Source organism: Elephas maximus, chromosome 10 (genome assembly GCF_024166365.1).
Source record: "Elephas maximus indicus isolate mEleMax1 chromosome 10, mEleMax1 primary haplotype, whole genome shotgun sequence".
Lineage (NCBI taxonomy): Eukaryota > Metazoa > Chordata > Mammalia > Proboscidea > Elephantidae > Elephas > Elephas maximus.
Window position 1 is genome coordinate 61673935 of NC_064828.1, and position 18312 is coordinate 61692246.

Genomic DNA, 18312 nt, shown 5'->3' on the forward strand with positions numbered 1-18312 from the left:
AAACCGGTATATCAGGATATTTACTAATGTGACCCTAGCACTCCCCAGCATGTTTTCTCCTTTTCAAAATGGGCGACTGAGAACTTAATATAACTAAAGCCATAATGAACCTATAGGTCGTTTTTTTTGTTTGTTTGTTTGTTTTTGTGTTTTTTTTTGTTTGTTTTTTTGCCTGCCTTCTCCTTTCCGAATACCTTTGTTAATGACTTTGTTTTGCTCTGTCTGGCCACCTGCGCCTTACGACCTCCCACAGAAACATTGCAGCCCAGATATCTGGCATGTATATCTTTAGCCTGATAAGGAGATGTCCAGCATGTATCTCTTTAGTCTGATAAAGAGTCTGTTGTAATTATCTTGTAATGAATAACTCATCCGGCCATGCCATCTGTGGGCTACAAAGACACTTCTAACCTTTGTTAAAAAAAAATACATATATATATATATATATATATAAGCTCTAATGTAAAATTGCCTTTTGGGACTCCATAGAGACAGCCTGCATTGCTGTCAGATTTTCTATTGGTACAAAACCAAAAACCAAACCCAGTGCCATCAAGTCGATTCCAACTCATAGTGACCCTGTAGAAACCCTGGTGGCATGGAAACCCTGGTGGCATAGTGGCTAAGTGCTACAGCTGCTAACTGAAGGGTCGGCAGTTCGAATCTGCCAGGTGCTCCTTGGAAACTCTATGGGGCAGTTCTACTCTGTCCTGCAGGGTGGCTATAAATAAACTTCTTCTCTCTTTCTGACTTGGAGTATGTTTCATTGGCTCAACTCCACCCGGGCATGGACCCTAATCAGGCAACACTAACTTTTAGAATTTCTAATCAACATGTCCATTCTCTCTTCAAAAATAGAAGACCCAAACATATGCAATATTGTTCATGATAATAGGAGAAATCAGGCTTAAAAAAATAAAATTACTGTAAGGATAAATTATTCAGCTTTACCATATTGTTCTGTGCTCTTATGGCTTGTCTTTTATTCAGATTGCATCAGTCCTCTACTTTTTTTCCTTCTCTACTTTCTCCATTTGAACTTCAAATTCTTTGTCTCTTTGCTTCTCTAACTCATCAAAGTCACATCTACTACTCCAAAAGCATTAAAAATAACTCCCAATTGGGCATAATATTCTAATTTAAATTAATACAGTAATTCTTTTCCCTCCTTCAACATGACCCTTGAGAAAAACTGCCAAGTGACCCCATTCATTGTTCAGTTGGACCAATGTCTCTTACATAAAGTCACACATTATAATCATGTGTGTATCTATTTAAAAATATACATGCTTGGGACAGTGCCCTATGGATTTACCTGGCCATTTTCCTTTTCATTTGGACACTCTGTAGGTAACAAGAAATAGAATTCCTGAGTGTTTATCAAGTACCAAAAACCATGCTGTTTTATCATAATTCTGATAATAACGTCTAGTTAAAAACTACCAAACATAAACCCTCAATTACCTCTGCAATAGGACTATTAACCTGGTAGTCCATGAAGAAGATTAAGAGTCTATCAGTTTCTTCCTGTTGCTGGGAACATTTTGTGCATGTATTATGTTAGGTTCAGACCCGTAGCAAATCTATATACAACAGAATGAAACACTGTCCGGTCCTGAGCCATCCTCACAATCGTCGTTATGCTTGAGCCCATTGTTGGAGCCACTGTGTCAATCCATCTTGTTGAGGGTCTTCTTTTTCACTGGCCCTCCACTTTACCAAGCATGATATCCTTCTCCAGGAACTGATCCCTCCTGATAACTTGTCATAGTTTGTGAGACGTAGTCTCGCTGGCCTTGCTTCCAAGGAGCATTCTGGTTGTACTTCTTCCAAGACCGATTTGTTCATTCTTTCGGCAGTCATGGTATATTCATTATTCTCTGTCAACACCACAATTCAAAGGTCTTCTTCGGTCTTCCTTATTCATCATTCAGCTTTTGAATGTATATGAGGTGATTGAAAACATCATGGCTTGAGTCAGGTTCACCTTAGTCTTCAAGGTGACGCCTTTGCTTTTCAACCCTTTAAAGAGGTCTTCTGCAGCAGATTTGCCCAATGCAATGCATCTTTTGATTTCTTGACTGCTGTTTTCGTGGGTGTCGATTGTGGATCCAAGTGAAATGAAATCCTTGACAACCTCAATCTTTTCTTCATTTACCTTGATGTTGCTTATTGGTCCAGTTGTGAGGATTTTTGTTTTCTTTATGTTAATGTGTAATCTATACTGAAGGGTGTGGTCTTTGACCTTCATCAGTAAGTGCTTCAAGTCCTCTTCACTTTCAGCAAGCAATGTTGTGTCATCTGCATATTGCAGGTTGTTAATGAGTCTATGTACAGGTGCCTCATGAGCACAATTAAGTGTTCTGGAATTCCCATTCTTCTCAATTTTATCCATAATTTGTTATGATCCACACAGTTGAATCCCTTTGCATCATCAATGAAACATAGGTAAACATCTTTCTGGTAACCTCTGCTTTCAACCAGGATCCATCTGACATCAGCAATGATATCCCTCATTCCACGTCCTCTTTGGAATCTGGCTTGAATTTCTGGTAGTTTCCTGTTGATATACTGCTGCAGTCACTTTTGAATGATCTTGAGCAAAATTTCACCTGTGTATGATATTAATGATATTGTTCAATAATTTCCACATTTGGTTGGATCACCTTTCTTGGGAACAGGCATAAATATGGATCTCTTCCAGTTAATTGGCCAGGTAGCTGTCTTCTATATTTCTTCGCATAGAAAAGTGAACACTTCCAGTGCTGCATCTGTTTGTTGAAACTTCTCAATTGGTATTCTGTCAATTCCTGGAGCCTTGTTTTTTGCCAATGCCTTCAGTGCAGCTTGGACTTCCTCCTTCAGTTCCATCGGTTCCTGGTCATATGCTATCTCCTGAAATGGTTGAACATTGACCAATTCTTTTTGTCATGGTGACTCTGTGTATTCTTTCCATCTTCTTTTAATGCTTCCTGCATAATTTAATATTTTCTCCATAGAACCCTTCAATATTACAACTCAGGGCTTGAATTTTTTTTCTTCAGTTCTTTCAGCTTGGGAAATGCCATGCATGTTCTTCTTTTTTGGTTTTCTACCTCCAGATCTTTGTACCTGTCATTTTAATACTTTACTTTGTCTTCTCAAGCCACCCTTTGAAATCTTCTATTCAGCTCTTTTACTTCATCATTTCTTCCTTTTGCTTTAGCTACTCAACATCCAAGAACAAGTTTGAGAGTCTCTTTTGAAATCCATTTTGGTCTTTTCTTTCTTTCCTGTCTTTTTAATGACCTCTTGCTTTGTTCATGTATGATATCCTTGTTGTCATTTTCATTTTTAGAAGACAGTTTTTTGTTATGGAATTCTAGGAAAGCAATGTTTTTTGTTTTTCTTTCAAGACTTTAAAGATGTGGTCCCACTGACTCCTAGCTTGCATTGTTTCCTATGAGAAGTCTACTATAACTCATCTTTTTTTCTCTTTCTTTACTGTAGCTTTTCCCTCTGACTACTTTTATGATTTTCTCTTTATCACTGGTTTTAAGCAATCTGTCTGTGATGAGCCTTGGTGTAGTTTTCTTTATTTTGTGGGTATGTGTGTTTAGGGTTAATTGAGCTTTTTAGCTTTGTGGGTTTATAGTTTACAACAAATTTGGAAATTTTTCAGCCATTATTTCTTAAAATAATGGCTGGGTTCCCTCTCCCTTCCCTGTTTCCTGGGCTCGCCTCACTTGTTTCACATTTGTCAGGGACCGCTCTCCTTTGTTATCTAATTTTCAGTGTCTTGAATATTTTTGCTTCATATATTTCATTCGGGTTTTTTTTTCTGTTTCAGCAGGAGGGTAAATCCAGTTCCTGTAACTCCATCTTGGCCAGAAGAAGTTTCCTTAATTTAACCATAACTTGAATACAAAAAAAAATTTTTTTGACAAAATTTATTCAGAAGAGAAAATTTTAAGAACATAGATTGAGTAAAGAAGGAACAGCATTTAAATAAATAAAACAAAGTAAGAAAAACATAGAAATTTAGATATGCTGATTCAAATCACCTATAAAATCTACTTAATAGCATTATAAATTTCATTCCTTTATTTCTTGACCTGTGTGGCAGTTACACAGGTGTTCATTTTACAACAATTTGTTAAGCTATACATTTATATTTTATATGCTTTTCTGTTATATTTCATAATTTTTTAAAGCTTACAAAAAATGAGGTTATATCCTCAAGGAACTTATGGTTAGCAGAATAAAATTATGTACACAAATAAGTAACAGCTTGGAGTTGTTATATGTATGATCCTAACAAAGTGCTACAGTGTTTGAAAGCAGAGAGAGTATTTCTGCTGGATATAATGAGAGACAGCTTAACAAATAGCCTATGAAGGGCATTATTTACAGCAACAGTTAAGATCTGTAGAGCTCTTTACTACTAACAAACTTATTTCACATACAATACATCATTTGAAGGACAAGTAGGATTCCAAGAAAGATGAGAAAAAGGACATTCTAGGTAGAGGTAAAGGTATAGAGACCCTGAAGCATGTTGGAAGCATGTTCGAAGCATGTTCAACAAATAGAAAAATATTGTTCTTAGGGAGTAGGAAAGGCTGGAAAAATAGGTTGGGGATATATCATAGGAGGGCTTGAATGCCTAGATAATAAGTACAAATTTGATCATCCAGGAAATGGGGAAACTCCTTCTCTTCTATCTTCTCTTAGTTGCTCAAGTCAAAAACTAAAGAGCCATCTTTGATTTCTATTTTCCTCAGCCTCCACAAAACCCATCAACAAGTGCCATTTATTCGGCCTCCAAAATTCATCCCCAAACTATCCATTTTTCTCTCCTTCCCAACTACTGCCATTCCAAGCCAAACAATCATCATGTCTCACTTTGAAACTTTAGAATCCTAGGAAAGCTGCCCTGAATACATGGCATCTGCTACTACTCAGTGTGCCCATGATGCTTTCATCAATTTTCTGAACCCTTGGGTAAATAAATCAGGCACTTCAGTAGGCATGTGTATGTGTCATCTCTTCTACTAATCAGCCCATCTAGTATAATGTAGACCTAAAATACACTTTATAATGTTGTTCTGTATTCCTCCTTCAGAGAGCAGACAAACTAAATATCGAAAGTTAATGTGAAAAAGAAAAGACAGCTAAAATTAATGTTGCAGCTAAAATTCTACAGAATTTATGGCAGCAAATAACCTGTCAAACTGTAAAGTTCAAGTTTCCTTTTAAAAGTTTCTTAGGAAATATGACTTGATGCAAATTCAGACTTCCTCTAATGAGATTTTTATAGCATCTGATTTGATACCCAAATCCCTTTCTAAATTTCTGGATAAATGCTTCTACTCCTTTGGATGTAGCCATTCCTGCTGTGCACCAATGACCTTACCAAGGTAAAACCCAGTCAAAACTCAGTACCGTCGAGTCAATTCAGACTCATAGAGAAAGGTAGCCGTGGACAATTGTTCTATCCAGCTTCCACTGTTCTCCACTACAAGATGAAGTTACACCACTTCTGGGGCCAACCCCTTTGTGGCAGTGCAACCCATAACCGCAGGACCACGTAAAATTTTATCTTGGTTTCATGAGCATCACCAACCATACTTTGCAGAAGTTAATATTCATATAAACTGCATTATGTGTGATAGATTTCCTCAGATAAAGGAGTCAGGTACCTAATATGGTGTTAATAATATAACTAAAGTTTATAACTAAAGTTTCCCAGGATTTGCATATGTAATGACCAAAATGAACTGAAGATAGACCACCCAGAAATTTGTCTTAATGCCCCTAATCCCACCTCACCTCAAACATCATTCTTCACCCAGAAACAACATAGAAAAAACTATTAAAAAAAAAAAAAAGGCATGGTCAAGAGTACAAGCATCCATAAAAAGGTTAAAGAAGTTACAAACTGAGAAAAATGTAACTGATGCTAACAATCGGAAAGTCACTGTTACTCTTTGAAAAAAAAAATTCAATAGAAGTGATAACAAGACACTTCTCAGAACATATCTCTCCCTCTCCTTCAAGAACCCAAACACATAAGATTGACCTGTTAATATCAGTTTCAAAATGGTTATACTAGGATACCAATAAAAATTCAAGTAGCCTACTCCTTTAAATAAAACACAGCCAAGCTACTCAAACATTAAACAAGTTACCTTGTTTGGACAGCTTTCCACAGCACGTTACTTAAACCAAAATGTAGTATAACGAATGCTGTTGACACCTACCCTGTACCCACTTAAGCCTGTTGCCATCGAGTAGATTCCAATTCATAGCGAACCTGTAGGACAGAGTAGAACTGCCCTATAGGGTTTGCAAGGAGTGGCTGGTAGATTTGAACTGCTGACATTTTGATTAGCAGCCAAGCTCTTAACCATTGCATCACCAAGGCTCCTATATTCCCTTAAAAAACAAAAAAACAAACCCACTGCTGTCAAGTTGATTCTGACTCATAGTGACCCCATAGCATCTCCAAGACTGTAAATCTCTACAGAAGCAGACTGCCACATGTTTTGTTAGCAGTCAGTCACTTTGCCCACCACGCCACCAGGGCTCCTTAAATTCCCTTGAAACTAATATTTTCCAAAAAGCTGACAGTGGCTTACTTCATGCATTTGTGTATTTCCACCTCTCTGCCTAAGGGATTTCTCCAACAGGGGGAATTGCCTGTCAGCAAATACGCTCACCCGGAACGGCTGGCATATAGAACCTTAAACCCTCCACCAGTGAGGGACAGGGTTGGTGGTTAATTATCTCAACTCTCTGTTCTCTGCTGGGACAGTTCAGAGGCACATCCATACAGTTTCTCAGATGGTTGCCAGCAGGAATGAGCCCCAGTTTCCCAAAATAGTAACCATTTATTGGCTTCCATCGCCTCCTTTCTTCACTTTTCCCACTTCCTCACTGTCCTCAATGCAAGAAATAGAGGATGCATTGTATGTAGAGAATTTTAAAACAAAATTAAAATGAGTCTGCCCTCTATTAACACCATGGAATAATTCTAAACAATATCAGTGATAAAATGCTCCTCCCTGTTGAAGTAGACAAATCCCACAACCCACCCCCCACCTTAGTAGCCACTGCTGCAAAAGACATCTTTAAGGCGTTGAAAAGCAAAGACGTCACATCGAAGACTAAGGTACACCTGATCCAAGCCATGGTGTTTTCAATTGCCTCATATGCATGTGAAAGCTGGACAATGAATAAGGAAGATGGAAGAAGAATTGACGCCTTTGAATTGTGGTGCTGGTGAAGAATATTGAATATAGTATGGACTCCTAAAAGAATGAACAGATCTATCTTGGAAGAAGTACAACCAGAATGTTCCTTAGAAGCAAGAATGGCAAGACTACATCTCACATACTTTGGACATGTCTCAGGAGGGATAAGTCCCTGGAGAAGGACATCATGCTTGATAAAGTAGGGGGTCAGTGAAAAAGAGGAAGACCCTCAATGAGATGGACTAGCACAGTGGCTTCAACAATGAGCTCAAGCATAACGATTGTGAGGATGGCTCAGGACTGGGCAGTGTTTCGTTCTGTTTTACATGGAGTCACTATAAGTCAGAACTGACTTGACAGCACCTAACAACAAATGGTGCCCTCTGGAGCCCTGGTTGCACAGTGGTTAAGAGCTACAACTGCTAACCAAAAGGTCGGCAGTTTGAATTCACCAGCTCCTCTTTTGAAACCCTATAGGGAAGTTCTACTCTATCCTATAGAGTTGCTATGAGTCAGAATCGACTCAGTGGCAATGAGTTTGGTTTGATTTGTTTTATGGTGGCCTTGAAGGAGCCATGGTAGCTCAGTGGTTACGAGTTCAGCTGCTCAATCCCACTCCTAGGAATATATCCTAGAGAAATAAGAGCCATTACATGAATAGACATATGCACACCCATGTTCATTACAGATTGTTCACAATAGCAAAAAGATAGAAACAACCTAGATGCCCATAAACAGATGAATGGATAAACAAACTATGGTACACAAACACAGTGGAGTACTGTGCAATGAAAAAAGAACAATGATGAATCTGCAAAGCATCTCACAACATGGGTGAACCTGGAAGGCATTATGCTAAGTGAAATAAGTCAATCACAAAAGGACAAATATTGTACGAGACCACTACTCTAAAAATTCTTGAAAAAGTTTACACACAAAGAGAAACAATCTTTGATGGCTATGAGGGAGGGGAGGAGTGGGGATGGAAAAACACTAAATAGACAATAGTTGAGTGCTAACTGTGGTGAAGGGTAAGGCAGTACACAATACTGGGGAAGCCAGCACAACTTGTTTAGGGCAAGGTCATGGAAGCTCCACAGACACACCCAAACTCCCTGAAGGGCCAAATTACTAGGCTGAGGGCTGTGGGGACCATAGCCTTAGGGAACATCTAGCTCAATTGGCAAAACACCGTTTATAAAGAAAATATTCTACATTCTACTTTGGTGAGTAGCATCTGGGGTCTTAAAAGCTCTTGAGCAGCCATCTAAGATAGTCCACTGGTCTCATCCCACGGGAGCAAGGGAGAATGAAGAAAACCAAAGACACAAGGGAAAGATTAGCCCAAAGAACTAAGGGACCACAACTACCACAGCCTCCACCAGGCTGAGCCCAGCACAAATAGATGGTGCCCCGCTACCACTACTGGCTGCTCTGACAGGGATCACAATAGAGGGTCCCAAACAGAGCTGGAGAAAAATGTAGAAGAAAATTCTAACTCACAAAAAGAGACCAGACTTACTGTCTGACAGAGACTGGAGAAACCCTGAGAGTATGGCCCCTGGACACCCTACTAGCTCAGTAATGAAGTCACTCCTGAGGCCACCCTTCAGCCAAAGATTAGACAGGCCCATAAAACAAAACAAGACTAAAGGGGCACACCAGCCCAGGGGCAAAGATGAGAAGGCAGGAGGGAACAAGAAAGCTGGTAATAGGGAACCCAAGTTCATGAAGGTAGGGTGTTGACATGTCGTGGGGTTGGTAACCAAACGTCACAAAACAATATGTGTACTAATTGTTTAATGGGAAGCTAGTTTGTTCTGTAAACCTTCATCTAAAGTAAAATAATGATTTTAAAAAAAAAAAGAGTTTGGCTGCTAACCGAAAGGTCAGTGGTTCAAATCCACCAGCCGCTCAGTGGGAGAAAGATATGGCAGTCTGAAGGCTCAAATTCAGGATGCCAGATCTAGGGGAAGGGTTTTTCTCTCTGCCAGCCCTAGAGGAAGGTCCTTGGCTTTTCAGAGCTTCTGCTCCTAGGCAACCTTGCATGTGGCTTGGCACCTGTCTACTGCCATCTCTGCCTACACTTTCTCAAAAGAAATTGGCTCAAGTCATACCTTACACTAATCATGTCTCATTAACATAAAAATATAACCCATTCCCAAATGACATTATAACCACAAGCAAAGCACATATTTTGGGGGGACTTAATTCAATCCATAACATGCCACTCTTTGACCCCCCCAAATTCATGTCCTTGTCATATGAAAAACACGTTCACCCTATCACATCATCCCAAAAGTCTTAAATCAACTCCAAATCAAAAATCTCAACTTCTGAAGCATCTAAATCAAATACGTGTACAACTTTAGGCATATTCCATCCTGGGGCAAAATTCCTCTGCATCTGTGAAAGCCAGATTACAAGTTATCTGTTCCCAAAGTGCAATGCTAGAACAGGCACAAGGTGGACATTTCCATTACAAATGGGAGAAATTGCAGGGCAAGAAAGGATAAAGGGCACCAAGCAAGTCCAAAACCCAGCAGAACTATTTACACTAGTTTTCAGTGCTTGAAAATAATCCTCTGTTCTAAGAGGCCATCTAGGTAACAGCCCTGCCCTTCTGTCTCTGAGTGTTGGCCATGCCCTCTGGATTTTGGGTGGAGGTCCCTCAGACCTAGGCTTCAGCTCCACCCTCCATGCCCTCTGGAATGGCACCTTGGTTCCCTCCTCATTTGGGAATGTGATGTCTTTGTTTTGTTAATGAGGCAGGATTAGTGTAAAGTTTATCTTCAATCAATCTCTTCTGAGATATAAAAAGAGATTTAAAAAGCAAGCAAAAGAAGTAGAGATGAGGAAGATGGATGGGATGCCAAGCCACAGGGATATTTCCAAGGAACCAGGAAACAAGCTGAAGAGACAAGGATCTTCCACCAGAGACAACAGAGAGAGAAAGCCTTCCTCTAGAGCTGGCATCCTGAATTCAGACTTCTAGCTCCTTAAACTGTGAAAGAATAAATTTCTGTTTGCTAAAGCCATCCACTTGTGGTATTTCTGTTATAGCACCACTAGATAATTCAGACAGAATTTGGTACCAGAAATGGGGTACTGCTCTAACATATACCTAAAATGTGGAGGTGGTTTTGGAATCCGGTAATGGGTTGTTGTTGTTAGGTGCCGTCGAGTCAGCTCCGACTCATAGCAACACTATGCACAACACAATGAAACACTGCCTGGTCCTGAGCCATCCTTACAATCGTTGTTATGCTTGAGCACTTTGTTGCAGCCACTGTGTCAATCCACCTCGTTGAGGGGCTTCCTCTTTCCCGCTGACCCTGTACTCTACCAAGCATGATGTCCTTCTCCAGGGACTGATCCCTCCTGACAACATGTCCAAAGTAAGTAAGACACAGTCTCGCCATCCTTGCCTCTAAGAAGCATTCTGGCTGCTCTTCTTCCAAGACAGATTTGTTTGTTCTTTTGGCAGTCCATGGTATATTCAATATTCTTGGCCAACACCACAATTCAAAGACATCAACTCTTCTTCGGTCTTCCTTATTCATTGTCCAGCTTTCACATGCATATGATGTGATTGAAAATACCATGGCTTGGGTCAGGCGCACCTTAGTCTTCAGGGTGACATCTTTGCTCTTCAACGCTTTGAAAAGGTCCTTTGCAGCAAATTTGCCCAATGCAATGTGTCTTTTGATTTCTTGACTGCTGCTTCCATGGCTGTTGATTGTGGATCCAAGTAAAATGAAATCCTTGACAACTTCAATCCTTTCCCCATTTATCATGATGCTGCTCATTGGTCCACTTGTGAGGATTTTTGTTTTCTTTATGTTGAGGTGCAATCCATACTTAAGGCTGTGGTCTTTGATCTTCATTAGTAAGTGCTTCAAGTCCTCTTCACTTTCAGCAAGCAAGGTTGTGGCATCTGCATAACACAGGTTGTTTATGAGTCTTCCTCCAATCCTGATGCCCCATTCTTCTTCTTATAGTCCAGCTTCTCGGATTATTTGTTCAGCATACAGATTAAATAGGTATGGTGAAAGAACACAACCCTGACACACACCTTTCCTAACTTTAAACCAATCAGTATCCCCTTGTTCTGTCCGAACAACTGCCTCTTGATCTGTGTAAATGTTCCTCATGAGCAAAATTAAGTGTTCTGGAATTCCCGTTCTTCACAGGATTATCCATAGTTTGTTATGATCCACACAGACTAGCACCTTTGCATAGTCAATAAAACACAGGTAAACAGCCTCCTGGTATTCTCTGCTTTCAGCCAGGATCCATCTGACATCAGCAATGATATCCCTGGTTCCACATCCTCTTCTGAAACCAGCCTGAATCTCTGGAAGTTCCCTGACAATATACTGCTGCAGCCGTTTTTGAATGATCTTCAGCAAAATTTTGCTTGCACATGATATTAATGATATTGTTCTATAATTTCCACATTCGGTTGGATCACCTTTCTTGGGAGTAGGCATAAATATGGATCTCTTCCAGTCAGTTGGCCAGGAAGCTGCCTTCCATATTTCTTGGCATAGAAGAGTGAGCACCTCCAGTGCTGCATCTGTTTGTTGAAACATCTCAATTGATATTCCATCAATTCCTGGAGCCTTGTTTTTCGCCAATGCCTTCAGAGCAGCTTGGACTTCTTCCTTCAGCACCATCGGTTCCTGATCATACGCCACCTCTTGAAATGGTTGAATATCAACTAATTCTTTTTGGTATGACTCTGTGTATTTCTTCCATCTTCTTTTGATGCTTCCTGTGTCGTTTAATATTTTCCCCATGGAATCATTCACTATTGCAACTCGAGGTTTGAATTTTTTCTTCAGTTCTTTCAGCTTGAGAAACGCCAAGTGTGTTCTTCCCTTTCGGTTTTCCATCTCCAGCTCTTTGCACATGTCATTATAATACTTTATTTTGTCTTCTCTAGAGGCCCTTTGAAATCTTCTGTTCAGTTCTTTTACTTCATCATTTCTTCCTTTTGCTTTAGCTGCTCGACGCTCAAGATCAACTTTCAGAGTCTCCTCTGACATCCATCTTGGTCTTTTCTTTCTTTCCTGTCTTTTCAGTGACCTCTTGCTTTTCATGGATGATGTCCTTGATGTCATTCCACAACTCGTCTGGTCTTCAGCCACTAGTGTTCAATGCATCAAATCTATTCTTGAGATGGTCTCTAAATTCAGGTGGGATATACTCAAAGTCATATTTTGGCTCTCGTGGACTTGCTCTGATTTTCTTCAGTTTCAGCTTGGACTTGCATATGAGCAATTGATGGTCTGTTCCACTGTCAGCCCCTGGCCTTGTTCTGACTGATGATATTGAGCTTTTGCATCGTCTCTTTCCACAGATGTAGTCAATTTGATTTCTGTGTGTTCCATCTGGCGAGGTCCATGGGTATACCCCCACATGTCTGTCAGTTTGTCGCACTGTGGGGGCTTTTGTGTTGCTGTGGTGCTGGAAGCTATGCCACTGGTATTCAGATACAAGCAGGGTCACCTCTGGAGGACAAGTTTCAGCTGAGCTTCCAGACTAAGACAGACTAGGAAGAAGGACCCGGCAGTCTACTTCTGAAAATAATTAGCCAGTGAAAACCTTATGAATAGCAGCAGAACATTGTCTGATATAGTGCTGGAAGATGAGCCCCCCAGGTTGGAAGGCACTCAAAAGTTGACTGGGGAAGAGCAGCCTCCTCAAAGTAGAGTCGAACTTAATGACATGGATGGAGTAAAGCTTTCAGGGCCTTCATTTGCTGATGTGGCATGACTCAAAATGAGAAGAAACAGCTGCAAACATCCTTTAATAATTGGAACCTGGAATGTACGAAGTATGAATCCAGGAAAATTGGAAATCATCAAAAATGGAATGGAACGCATAAACATCGATATCCTAGGAATTAGTGAGCTAAAATGTACTGGTACTGGCCATTTTGAATTAGACATATAGTCTACTATGCTGCGAATGACAACTCAAAGAGGAATGGTGTTGCATTCATCATCAATAAGAACGTTTCAAGATCTATCCTGAAGTACAACTGTCAGTGATAAGATAATATCCATACACCTACAAGGAAGACCTGTTAATATGACTATTATTCAAATTTATGTGCCAACCACTAGGGCCAAAGGTGAAGAAATAGATTTTTATCAGCTGCTGCAGTCTGAAATTGATCGAACATGCAATCAAGACGTATTGATAATTACTGGTGATTGGAATGCGAAAGTTGGAAACAAAGAAGAAGGTTCAGTAGTTGGAAAATATGGCCTTGGTGATAGAAACAATGCTGGAGAATGAATGACAGAATTTTGCAAGACCAATGACTTCTTCATTGCAAATACCTTCTTTCACCAACATAAACGGTGACTAAACACATGGGTAATGGGTAGAGGCTGGAATAGTCTTAAGGTGTCTAATAGTAAAAGCGTAGATTGTCTTGAAGAGACTATTGGTAGAGATATAGACGTTAACGGGAATTCTGGTGAGTGCTCAGAAGGAAGTGAGGAGAGCTATAGGGAAAGTCTATTGTCTTAGAGAATACATATGGCACTGAAAACAAAATGATGCTAGAATTGTGGATGTTAAATGTGCTTTTGGTGAGGCTTGGTGAACGTGTGATTGGACAGTGGAGGAAGAGCAGTGCTTTTTATGCAGTGGCAAAAAACTTGTCTGAAATATGTCCAATCATTTGTTAGAAGGTAGAACTTGCAAGTGTTGAACTTGGATACCTGGCTGAGGAGATTTCTAAACAAGATCTTAAATGGGCGTGCACTTTCTTCTTGCCACTTATGGTAAAATAAGAAAGGAAAGAGATGGACTTAGGATAAGCTGTGTGAAATGCAAACAGAATTTAAAGATTTGGAAAATTCAGTTGTACAAACTAAGGACACATGTCCTAGAATGTTTACCAAGGACGTGGCTATACAATCTTTTGTTAAAGTGATTAAAACTGTAACTGATGGATCTAACCAACTACCACTACAGAAAACTCATCAGCTTAGACTAAAAAGGAGAGAGAAAGAACAAAGGAAAGAATGCTGTCTGCCCCTTATAATTCTACAGCCAGGAAACAGGCCAAAGGGGCTACATCTGTTTTCCTCCAAGAAAAGAAAAGAACCACCCCTGGAGCAACTCAGAAATCAGCAGAACTGTTGGAAGGAGCACAGAAAGCAAGAGTTGCCTAAGTCTCAAAGAGTGGGGGCCACAGTTTCTGGAGTGTCAGAAGGTAGAGCCTCCTAGATTTCAAACAATCAGATCTTCACCAACTCAGTCCCAGACTGTAGGGCTGCCATTCAGTTTAGCTAAGAGGATGGGACTACTACCCAAAGCTAGGGAGACAGGGCTGCTGTGGCCAAAAGGCAGAAGAATGGGACCTGCCAGGCCAAAGGAGTAGGGTTGCCACTCACATAGACTAGGAGAATGGGGCCACCCAAAGCTGGGAGGGCAGGGTTGCCATCCCAGAGGCATGGAAGGTGGAGCTGAAGCCTAGGACTGAGGGGTCTCCACCCAGAATCCAGACAGTACGGCCAACACCCAGAGTCTGGAGGGCAGGGTCATTGCCTAGATTGTCTCAGGGAACAGGGGATTATTTTCAAGATTGAGAGGTAATGTAATGTGTCCTGCTGGGTTTTTAGACTTGCTTGGTACCCTTTATGCCTTATTTTCCTCCAGTGTCTCCCAGTTGTAATGGAGATATCTATCTTATGCCTGTTCTACCATTGCACTTTGGAAACAGGTAACTTGTATTATAGATTTCACAGTTTCAAAGATGAAGAGGAATTTCCCCCAGGATGGAATACACCTAAAGTCTCAAACATATTTGATTTAGATGTTTCAGAGGATGAGATTTTGGATTTGGAGTTGATATAAGACTTTTGGGGTGATGTGGTGGGGTGAATGTGTTTTGCATGTGGCAAGGACATGAATTCAGGGGGGCCAAAGATTGACATGTTATGGATTGAATTATGTCCCCCAAAAACATGTGTTGTAAATCTTAACCTCTATGCCTGTGGTTATAACCCTGTTTGAAAATGGGATGTTGTGATGGTTAAGGTTGTGTGTCAAGTTGGCCTGGCCATGATTGTCAGTGGTTTGGCAGTTATGATGTAGTTTGGCCCTTATGTAATGAGTACTGTGGACCAGGAGTCCGGTCACAGCATAACTGGGTCCTCTGCTCAAAGTCTCACAATACTGAAATCAAGGTGTCAGCCAGGCTACATTCTCATCTGGAGATCTGACTGAGGAAGAATCCCCTTAAGGTTTTTGGCAGAATTCATTTTCTTGTGGCTATAGGACTCAGGGCCCCAGCTGGAGGTTACCCTGTTGGGCTTGAATGATCCAATTCTCTGCTTCTAAGATGTTTGAAGAGATAATGATTAAGGGAATGGATTTTGGTGTCAGTTTCTAATCCTACCCCAATCCTTTTTGGCTACATGACCTTATATTTTCTTACCTGTAAAATGGGGTAACAATAATACCTACTGTGATAAGCAGTATACTGACCCCCAAAGATGCCTGTATCCTAATCTCCAGAATCTGTAAAGACATTACGTTATATGGCAAAGGGAAATTAAGGTAGATGATGGAATTAAGGTTGCTAATCAGCCAACCGATTATGTAATCACAAGGGTTCTTAAATGTGGAAGAAGGTGGCAGATGAGGCAGTGTCAGAATGATGCTATCCTGGATTAAATTGTGTTCTCCAAAAAGATACATTTAAATCCTAACCCCTGGTACCTGTGAATGCGACCTTATTTGGAATTAGGGTCTTTGCAGATGCAATTGAGGTAAGATGAGCTTTTACTGAATAAGGACTATCCTTAAAAGAAGAGGGATATTTGGAGACACAGAAACACAGAGGAGACACAGGGAAGAAGGCCATGTGACAACTGAGGCAGAGATTAGAGTGATGCAGTGAAGTCAAGGAACATCTGAGGTCACCAGAAACCAGAAAAGGCAAAGGAAGGCCCTCCCCTAGAACTTTTGGAGCGAGCGTGGCCCTGCTGATACCTTCATTTTGAACTTCTGAACTATGAAAGAATAAATATTGTTTCAAGCTACCCCATTTGTGGTACTTGGTTATCGTAGCCTTAGGAAATTAATACATACGCTATGTGAAAAAAATTGGCTGTGGGTGGATTTGAAGATGGACGAAGGTGACCAGAAGCCAAGGAATATGGGCAGCCTTTAGAGGCTGGAAAAGACAAAGAAACAGTTTCTTTCTTGAAGCCTCCAGAAAGAATGCAGCCCTACTGACATCTTGATTTTAGCCCAGTAAGACCCATCTCAGAATTCTGACCTCCAGAACTGTAAGATACTGAATTTGTGTTATTATAAGCTACTAAGCTTGTGGTAATCTGTTACAGCAGCAATAAGAAACTAATACACTATCCCTTAGGGTTACTATGAAGATCAAATGAATTAGTATGTAATAATTTCTTAGCACATGCCAAGCTCTTATAGGGGCCACCTATCATTGCTGTGAATGAACTTGTTGGCAACTGGTTATCATCCTCATACGAGAATAGTAGCCTGACTGTTTCAATGTCCTTATCTGCACAGACCATGAGGGACAGCACTGCTTCGATATGCAATTACATAAACTACGACAGACACAAACATAATTTTATAGATAGAAATACTTCAGTATACAATTTTAGACATCATAGCTTAAGATATAAACAATATTCCTCAGCCTTTTCTAAACTCAAATGTCATTTCCGTAACACCAAGGTTCTCTAGCTGGATATGAAGCAACTGAATTGAATCTGAAGACGAGCCTCTGATCATTCCAGATGCCAGTTCTGAAATTGAATTATCCTGAGATTCCTCATCTCCTCCTGCTTAATCACCTAGAAAGGAGAAATTTTTATATTCGTTGTGAAGCATCTCTGTCATTAATGAATAACCTGAGCCAGTGCTAAGAGAATAGTTGGTATTTTCACTAATTAGGAGTGTGCATACTTCCATTATTAACTATAATCATCAGTTGGCTTAAACTGAATTCTCCTTAGTTTAATAAACTCATCACTGCCATTCATTAAAAATACAGTAAGCTTTGCCAGGAACACCTTTCTTCACCTGGCAAAGTCCCACTGAAGGTTCAAGCTCTGTGAAGCACTTCCTGACCAGCAGAACTCTCCTAACACCTAGAGAAGTGCTCTTCCTTTCTATTCCTGTTGCTACCTGGGTTTACCTCCCTCATGCACTTAATCATCCAGGATTGCCAGACTGTAATTTACCAGTTTTCTCAATGGTCTCCCCCACTAGCTTGTGAGCTTCTTGAGAGCAGGAACTGTGTTTATACCCAACTCCTAATACAGTGCTAGATGTTGTGCTGTCGTTGTTTGCCGTTGAATTAATTCTGACTCATAGCAACGCTATAGGACAGAGTAGAACTTCCCCCATAGGGTTTCCTAGGCTGTGATCTTTATGGGAGCAGATCACCAGGTGTTTTCTCCACAGAGCTGCTGGTGGGTTCAAATCATCGACCTTTTAGATAGCAGCCAAGCACTTAACCATTGCACCACCAGGGCTTCTTCAGTACTCAATGAGAGTATGTTAACCATTCAAATCCAAATAATCATCACTTTAAAAAATAACTTATCCTACTAGTAACCAGTTGCCGTTGAGTCAAGTCTAACTCATGGTGATCGCATGTGTGTCAGAGTAGAACTGTGCTCCATAGGATTTTCAATGGCAATTTTTCTGGATCATCAGGTCTTCCTTCTGTGGCACCTCTCGGTGAACTCAAATCGCTGACCATTTAGTTAGCAGCTGAGTGTATTAAAACCATTTGCACTTTCCAGGGACTCCAACTGATTCCTGAAAGTAGGAAATTCTGGTCCGAAATGAGGCAACAGGAACGGGCTGGCAGGGCCCTATGGATGTCTACCTTGTACTAATGACCTTGAGCCTGAGATCAGAGTGGTAACTTGAGCTTATCATACTTTGTAGGAAGCCCAATGCCAAGTCCACAAAACCCTAGGTCCCAAAGCTTCACAAAACTCAAAATCTGGATTAATTTCCTTCAGCATATCTTCTAGAAGGGACTGGGATATTTGCT

General features: G+C 40.5%; 1 long non-coding RNA gene across 5 annotated transcripts in view; it reads right to left on the bottom strand.

Annotated features, from left to right (window-relative positions):
* LOC126084024 (uncharacterized) overlaps nucleotides 1-18312 on the bottom strand; it is a 189343-nt gene that overhangs the window by 53297 nt on the left and 117734 nt on the right. The gene's annotated exons all lie outside the window — the stretch shown is intronic.